Here is an 8,673-nt window from a genome sequence, read left to right as displayed (position 1 = left end):
GATAGCACGAGAGGGAAGAGGGCCAGAGGGAGAAGCAGACTCCCTGCTGAGCAGGAAGCCCGATGTGGGACTTGATCCCGGGACTCCAGGATCATGACCTGAGCCGAAGGCAGTTGCTTAACCAACGGAGCCACCCAGGTGCCCTTTCTTCTCTTTTTTTAAAGATTTTATTCATTTATTTGAGAGAGAGAGAGAGAGAGAGAGAGCACAAGAGGGGGTAGGGTCAGAGGGAGAAGCAGGCTTCCTGCAGAGCAGGGAGCCCAATGCGGAACTCGATCCCAGGACTCCGGGATCATGACCTGAGCTGAAGGCCAGTTGCTTAACGACTGAGCCACCCAGATGCCCTAGACTAGGTTATTTTTCAAGTTTTCATCAAAGACCAGAGAGTGTAGTCTCAGGAAGAAGAGAATGAAATGTAATAACGCAAAGAAATCCTAAGTTATTCAATGGCCTTATAAACTTCTCCATCTGAGATAGTGTTCTGTGAATAGAAGGGTGAAGGGTTGTTATCTGCAAGGAGCCTGGAAAGGGAAAGAATGCTATATTGTTTCTTTAGCCTTTTCTGGGGGTTCTTTTTGTTGTTTATTTTTAATTACATAGGTAATATGTGAATACTTCTTTTTTACATTACAAGTAAGAATAAGTTTCTTTTCACCAATTCTCTTGCCCACCATTCTGGTTAGGTAGGCTTTTTATAGAAATATCTTGAGTAGAGAAAGAGTTTGTCAGGTTTGTATAATTTAGTGGGCATATATCCTTTACGGATATAAACTCCTCTTGTTTTAAAAATGTGCTCATGGGCGAGTGGGTGGCTCAGTTAGTGAAGGGTCTGACTGGATTTCAGCTCGGGTTGTGATAGGGTTGTAAGATTGAGCCCCAGGTGGGCCCACGCTGGGTGTGGAGCCTGCTTAGGATTCTCTCTCCCTTTCCTTCTGTCCCTCCCTCACCTCTACCTGAGTGCGCTCTCTCTCTTTCAAAAAAAAATGTGTTCACAAATGAATCTTTTACTTTTTAAAAGATTTTTATTTATTTATTTGAGAAAGAGAGCAAGCGCACAAGCAGGGGGGAGGGGCAGAGGAAGAGGGAGAAGCGGGCTTCCTGCTGAGCAGGGAGCCTGACACCAGGCTGGATCCCAGGACCCCGGAATCATGACCTGAACTGAAGGCAGACACTCAACCGACTGAACCACCCAGGTGCCCCAAATCAACATTTTAATATATAGTCTGGCCCACTGAATATGTCTTCTCCCCTAGAGAGACTGCCCTGTACGGATGGATGATCATGTCCTGGTCTTTGAGATAAACTTGTTTCCGTTTGTAAATCAATACATTGGCATATAATCCAGCCAATTGTCAGAATGGCTGGTTTGAATGACCGAGCACCATTACCGTTGGCTATTGTGATGCTTGACTACAAAGACACTGCCTACCTAAGAGGTTGTTCTTCTGTAGTCAACAACTAAGCCTTCTGATCTTAAACAGCTCCTTGACTTCTGTACGTATAGTGAGGTATAGAAAGAAATTTTTTAAAAAAGCTTCATGAGGAGCTTACAGTTTTACTGGGAAGATTAGACATACGTGTGAAGCATTTCTTGACGAATACTTCAACATAAGACAATATAGTAAAGAGTTAATTGGACAGCATGGATGAATGCTATATAATTTTTTTAAAGATTTATTTTATTTTAGAGAGAGCATGTGTGAGTGGGGGAAGGAACTGAGGAAGAGAATCTTTAAGCAGATTCCCCACTTAGTGTGGAGCCCAATGTGGGGCTCAATCCCACAACCCATGAAATCATGACCTGAGCTGAAACCAAGAGTCAGGTGCTAAACCGACTGAGCTACCCAGGTGCCCCAAGTGCTATCTCTACAAATTCATATTCTCCTTCAGTCCCTATTATCGCATCTTCTTCCCCTTCATATAGTCTGACCCGCTGTGGGCCTGTGCTGGGTGTGGGCCCGTGCTGGGTGTGGGCCCTCACCGCCTACTTGTGAATTCACTGATCTGGCTTCTTATCTGCTGTTGGCCTGGGTGAAGATAAGGGGCTCCAGGGACATGCATTATGCTTTGCTATTTTTTTATTAGGGTCATCTTACCCATTCTCATGGCTTCAACTGTTTCCTATACATTCCCCTCACACAAATGTATGTCCAACCCAGACCTCTCTCCTGAGCTTCAGACTCTGCGTATGTATCTGCCTATGTGCATAAGAATCCTCTTGTGTTTTTTTTTTTTTATCTTACTGAATGGCACCACTGTCAACTCAGTTGCCCAAGCCTAAAACCTTCATATCACCCTCCCTCTAGTTATTCTATCATCAAATCCTTTTGGGACCATTTGCTAAATATGCATTGAATCCATATACTTCTCTCTATTCCTACTGCCACTACCCTAATCCAGGCCACCATCACCTCTCACCTGAAGTAATGCACTGTCTCTTAATTCATCTATCTGCCCACTCTCTCCTACCCGCAAATCATTCTCCATACTATAGCCAGGAAACGCTTTCTTTTTTTTTTTAAGATTTCATTTATTCACTTGACAGAGAGAGAGAGAGAGAGAGAGAGAGCACAAGCAGGGGGAGTGGCAGGCAGAGGGAGAGGGAGAAACAGGCACCTTGCTGAGCAGGGAGCCCAATGCGGGGTTCGATCCCAGGACCCCGGGATCAGGACCTGAGCCGAAGGCAGCCGCTCACCAACTGAGCCACCCAGGTGCCCCTGGGAAACACTTTGTAAAACACACCCTTCAGTGACTTCCTAGTCCCATTGAGAGAAAGTCCAAATTTCTTTGCATAGCTTACAAGGCCCTACATCTTGCTCCCGCCTCAGCTCCATTTATCCAAACTCTGTATCTCAGTGATTCTAAACTCTGTTTTCCATTTTGGAGAATGCTGCACTCTTTTCCTCTTGAATCCAAACCTTCACAGATGCTATTCCAATGTCTGGTTGTTCCACTTTTAGTGATGGTGTGATTGAGTGGTGAGTGCAGATTGGTGACCTCTTAGTTCTTCCATTGTAAAGTTCCTTCCTTATTTGTCTTTCTCCTTTTGGTTTTAGCATCCGCTGATGATCATCATTTGAATCAGCTCTTTCATAAGGGGTTTCAAACTGGTGATTTTTCTAGTCCTGTAATCTCTTCTGTAGCTATTAGCTGGAATTCTTCTTATTTTTTTTAAGATTTTATTTATTTTTGCGAGAGAGAGGTGGGGAGAGAGAGAGAGAGTACAGATGAATGGGGGGTAGGGGCAGAGGAAGAAGCAAACTCCCCACTGAGCAAGGAGCCTGACGTGGGACTCAATCCCAGGACCCTGGGATCATGACCCGAGCCAAAGGGAGATGCTCAACCGACTGAGCCACCCAGGTGCCCCGCTGGAATTCTTTTGTAAAGAATTGTCCTTATTCCCTTGAAACAAATAATACATTATATGTTAATAAAAAAATAAAATACAATAATTTTCTTTATTGACTAGATCTATTTGGTACCCTAAAATACAGTCTGTACATGATTGGAAAGGTAAATGTTTAATTCTTTTGTGGTTGTATGTTTTAAGTTTATTTAAATTAGCAATTTAGAGTTTTGGACAATTTTATCAGAGAAACCATTTATAAGTGGTAGTTATAGTTCCAGAATAGCAGATGAAAACCTACTTAACCCACAACAAAAATGAAACACTACACATAAGCAATGAAACATAGAAAATATTTTTGTAGTATTAGCTATTGAAGTACAATTGAATAAGTTTTTTTTTAAAGATTTTATTTATTTATTTGAGAGAGAGAGAATGAGAGATAGAAAGCATGAGAGGGAAGAGGGTTAGAGGGAGAAGCAGACTCCTTGCTGAGCAGGGAGCCCGATGTGGGACTCGATCCCGGGACTCCAGGATCATGACCTGAGCCGAAGGCAGTCACTTAACCAACTGAGCCACCCAGGCGTCCCTGAATAAGTTTTTATTTTTTATTTTTTTTAAAGATTTTATTTATTTGAGAGAGAGAATGAAATAGAGAGAGAGACCATGAAAAGGGGGGAGGGTCAGAAGGAGAAGCAGACTCCCCGCTGAGCAGGGAGCCTGATGTGGGACTCGATCCCAGGACTCCAGGATCATGACCTGAGCCGAAGGCAGTTGCTTAACCAACTGAACCACCCAGGCGCCCCAGTTGAATAAGTTTTTGAAGTTTAACTTAAGTGCCAGTACTTGAGAGAAAGGCAGTCTTGATTAGAGGAAGTAAAGGTAGAGGATACTTAATGGTGGTTTGAAGGGACGTGCTGAGTGCTTTCAAGAGCTTTTAGGATTTGATGATACTTGTTCTTATGTCTAATTCCACTAAGGATTTAAGCTATTTCCATGTCTGTGACTGGTGTAATACCAGCACTGCTCTTACATTTAGCAACCCGGACCCACAACCAGAGCAAATTTTCTGCTTGCAAATGGAGAGAGGCACATTTTCCAGTATGCCAAGTATTAAAGGGGAGTTAGGTGGATGTGAGTGAATGAAACCAAGCTGAGAGTGGTAAATGATAAGAGAAAGGACTTTAATGCTAGGACTGTAAGATCTGAGGAAGGACAAGGGCCAGGACTAAGGTGAGACAAATGAGGGGCCTGTAGTGCCCATCCTACACTTGCTTGAACCTGAGAATGAGTGCCTCCTTAAGTGTTGTGCCCAGTGGCAGTGACTCTGAGTTCTGTCAGTGGGGAAGAGGGCAGCGAGAGCCATGGAAGGACTAGGTATTAAGGCTGTAGGAATCCCAGTAACAGGAGTCCTGGGTACAGGAGTTCAAACCTAAGCAAAGACTCTAAAGGTTGCAGATCGGAACCCAGACAGTATGTACTAGGAGAATAAGGTTCAAACACCAAAGTAGACTAAATATTGGAGGTCAAGGAAGACCTCACAGAGGATACCTGTGTTGGAATCAGAAAGCTCTTCTCAGGCCAGAAGGATGTGGGAAGAGGTGTGCTAATAAAGACAGAGGAAACAGTAGATGCAGAGGCTGGAGGTGTGAAATAGTTTAGTGGCTGGAATTGAGGGAACGGTAAGTGATGAGGTTGGGGGCCACGTTATGGAGGGCTTTTTAGACCCTGTTGTAGATTTGAACTTTGTGGCTCTGAACCCTGGGGAACCACTGAAGGGTTTTTATCCTTGGAAGAGACATGGTCAGATTTGTGAATTTAAAAAATTATTAAGTATTTTCAAATGTACTCATAAGTAAAGCAAATAGTGAAAATGAGCCCTCCTATACCCATTAACCACATTCAGTTATTATCAAGATTTAGCTGAACGAGTTTCAGCTATATCTTTTTTTCTCTTTTTCTGTCCTTTCTTTTTAAAAATTTGTTGGGGGCTCCTGGGTGGCTCAGTCGGTTAGGCGTCTGCCTTAGGCTCAGGTCATGATCTCGGGGTCCTAGGATCCAGCTCTGCATCGGGCTCTCCACTCAGCGGCAAGTCTGCTTCTCCCTCTCCCTCTGTGATCTCTCTTGCTCTCTATCTCAAATAAATAAATAAAATCTTAAAAAAAGAGAGAGAGAGAGTCATCTATGAACCAAGAAGCAGGGTTTCACTAGACACTTAATTTGCCAGTGCCCTGATCTTAGAATTCCCTGCCTCTAGAACTGTGAGACATAAATTTCTGTTGTTTATAAGCCACCTAATGTATGGTATTTTGTTATAGCAGCCCGGACAGACTAAAATAAAGTCTAACTGACAATTCAAACTTGTATGTATTTAAAGGTGTGTAACTTGGTGATTTGGTATATTTGTGAAATATTCTCCACAATCAAAGGGGAGAGGGGGAATGGGGAAAAAGTTGGTCAAGGGGTACAAAGTTTCAGTTATGCAAGATAGTTATTATTTCTTAAGTCTTTCTTAGTCTAAAGCAGTCTGCACCTCACTTTTTCTTTTTCAAGCCATGGGCTTATTGCAGAAAGTGGGTCAGTTGTCCTATAGAAAATCGCACATTGTGGATTTGTCTGTTTGCTTTCTTATACTGTCATTTACTTTGTTCCTCTGTACTCCATATTTGTCTATAATGGGTGTTAGCTTTAGAAGCTTGATGATACACAGATTCAACTTCTTTTTTTTTTTATTGGTCAAGAATACTTCACAGAGGTTGCTGTGTAATTCACTTTGAATCACATCTGGAGGCACATATCTATTAATGAACAGGTAATACCTGATTCCTTCATTATGATGTTTTCCATCAATCTTTTAGCTAATGGTCTAATCCATTGATGATTATTGGCAAAGTTAATTATTTTACTGGGAGGTTCAAAATGGTGATTTCCTAATTTTATCTTCTACATTAATTAGTTTCTGAAAGTAAATTTTCTGTCATCAACTATGGCTATTAAATTACCTTTAAAGGGAAAGCAAGAGAAATGTTTAATTCTTTTTTTTAAGATTTTATTTATTTATTTGAGAGAGAGAGAATGAAAGAGAGAGCACATGAGAGGGGGGAGGGTCAGAGGGAGAAGCAGACTCCCAGCCGAGCAGGGAGCCCGATGCGGGACTTGATCCAGGGACTCCAGGATCATGACCTGAGCCAAAGGCAGTCGCTTAACCAACTGAGCCACCCAGGTGCCTGAGAAATGCTTAATTCTTTTTTTTAAGATTTTATTTATTTATTTAGAGAGAGAGAGAGAGCACGAGAGGGGGGAGGGTCAGAGGGAGAAGCAGACTCCCCGCTGAGCAGGGATCCTGATGTGGGACTCTATCCCGGGACTCCGAGACCACGACCTGAGCCGAAGACATTCGCCCAACCAACTGAGCCACCCAGGCGCCCGAAATGCTTAATTCTTGATCTTGGAGTTGACTGGCAATTTTCAGAATAAAGAGTTGGTGCCCTAGTTATTTTCAGTGATATCTAATGAATTGTGTTTGTTTTCTATCATTGTGAACTCATGTTTTTTTTTAATGTATTCAATGGGTTTCAATTGATTGCATTCATTATTCTTGTTAATGCTCGAATCCTCCTATATTTTACCAGAGCTTTGGCTCCTATATCCCTCTGACACTACCCATTAGGGTTCCATACTTGCTCGATTTCTGGCACAAAGCTTACATGTATATTTCTTGCCCCAAACCTGCCATTTCTCTAAGAAGCTCTAGTTTATTTATATTTTCTTTTTTAGCAACAGCTTTATTGAGGTATAATTTACATAGCATGAAATTTAAAGTGATTTTTAGTAAATATATATAACTGTGCAACCATGACCACAATCTAATTTTAGAATATTTCCATCAGGCTACAAGATCTCTTATACCCTTTTCAGTCATTCTCCTTTCCCACTCCTAGCTCCAAGCAACTGCTAATCTGCTTTATGTCTCTATTGACTTGTACTTCTAGAGATTTCATATGAGTGGAATCATACATTATATAGCCTTTTGCATCTGGATGCTTTCATTTAGCACTAGTGTTTTTTTTTCTATTGAGATGTAATTCACATACCATAAAACCCACCATTTTAAAGTATATAACAGTATTTTTTAGTATATTCACAAGGTTATGCAACTGTGACCATTATCTAATTCCAGAACATATGTTTCACACCAAAAAGGAACTCCGTACTGGTGAGCAGTCACTTTCCACTTCTCCTTCCACTTGGCCCCCGGTGACCAATAATCTACTTTTTGTCTCTGTGGATTTGCCCACTCTGGATAGTTCATATAAATGGAATGATACAATATGTGGCTTTTTGCCCTGGCTTCTTTCACTTAGCATAGTGTTTTCAAGGTTCATCCATGTTGTAGCATCTATCAGTACTTACTTCATGCCTTTTTATGTCTGGATAGTATTCCATTGTATGAATGCACTGTCAATCTTAAAAGTAAAATAGCCAGTTATTGTACCAGCAAAAGGGGTTTAGTTGAGAGTAGCAGAAGAATTGCAATTCGGGACAAGCCAGCTATAGCAAAAGCCATAGGCAAGTTGGGAGGACAAAGGACCTCGAGGACCGCTCTATTATAAAGAAAAGGGGGGTGCTAGGAGGGGCTCTTATAAACAAAAAGTCCACTGGAGTAAACTGGGAGTTTGAAGTGTAGTGGCTTTTCATTGGCTGAATTGTAATAGTCTCTCATTGCCTGGGCTGTTGCTGGGCAAGGAAAAAATCTTCCTCCATCCTGCTGGGATAGTAAAGTAAGTTTCTTACCCTTGGGTCTGCAAAGGGGTACAAGGAGTGGTGTGGCATGAGAGCTCCCTCTTCTGGCCTCCCGGCAGCTTTTTATTTTATTTTATTTTATTTATTTCATTTCATTTTTAAAAATAAAATATGGAACGCTTCACGAATTTGCGGGTCATCCTTGAGCAGGGGCCTGTGCTAATCTTCTCTATATCGTTCCAAGTTCTAGTATCTGTGCTGCTGAAGTGAGCACACATGACTGCATTTTAAATGAGGTTTCCTTTATTCAGTTTCACAGTAACTTATCTCGTTTATCAGTTGATGGACATTTTAGAGTTGTTTCCACTTTTTGGGTCATATATAGTTACTATATGATTAACCTTTTGAGAAACTGTTACATGGTTTTCTAAAGCAGTCACACCATTTTACATTCCCACCACAGTTTTCTCCCCATCCTTGCCAACACTTGTTTATTGTCCTTTTTTTTTTTTTATTATAGCCATCCTAGTGGGTGCAGCCACTTTGGAAAACAGTCAGCAGGTCCGCAAAAGGTTAAGCTCAGG

At 41.7% G+C, this 8,673-nt stretch overlaps 1 non-coding gene across 1 annotated transcript; it reads right to left on the bottom strand.

Moving 5' to 3' along the window:
• Window positions 1–8,254: 8,254 nt before the first annotated feature.
• Window positions 8,255–8,363, bottom strand: LOC112806855 (U6 spliceosomal RNA). Its single transcript, XR_003203959.1, has one exon. It is a non-coding gene; the product is annotated as a U6 spliceosomal RNA (small nuclear RNA).
• Window positions 8,364–8,673: the final 310 nt, after the last annotated feature.

Source organism: Callorhinus ursinus, unplaced genomic scaffold (assembly GCF_003265705.2).
Source record: "Callorhinus ursinus isolate GAN/ISIS: 27379988/994484 unplaced genomic scaffold, GSC_fseal_2.0 scaffold66, whole genome shotgun sequence".
NCBI classification, from domain to species: domain Eukaryota; kingdom Metazoa; phylum Chordata; class Mammalia; order Carnivora; family Otariidae; genus Callorhinus; species Callorhinus ursinus.
The sequence above is the reverse complement of the archived record's forward strand: the minus strand, read 5'-3'. Positions and strand labels throughout refer to the sequence as shown.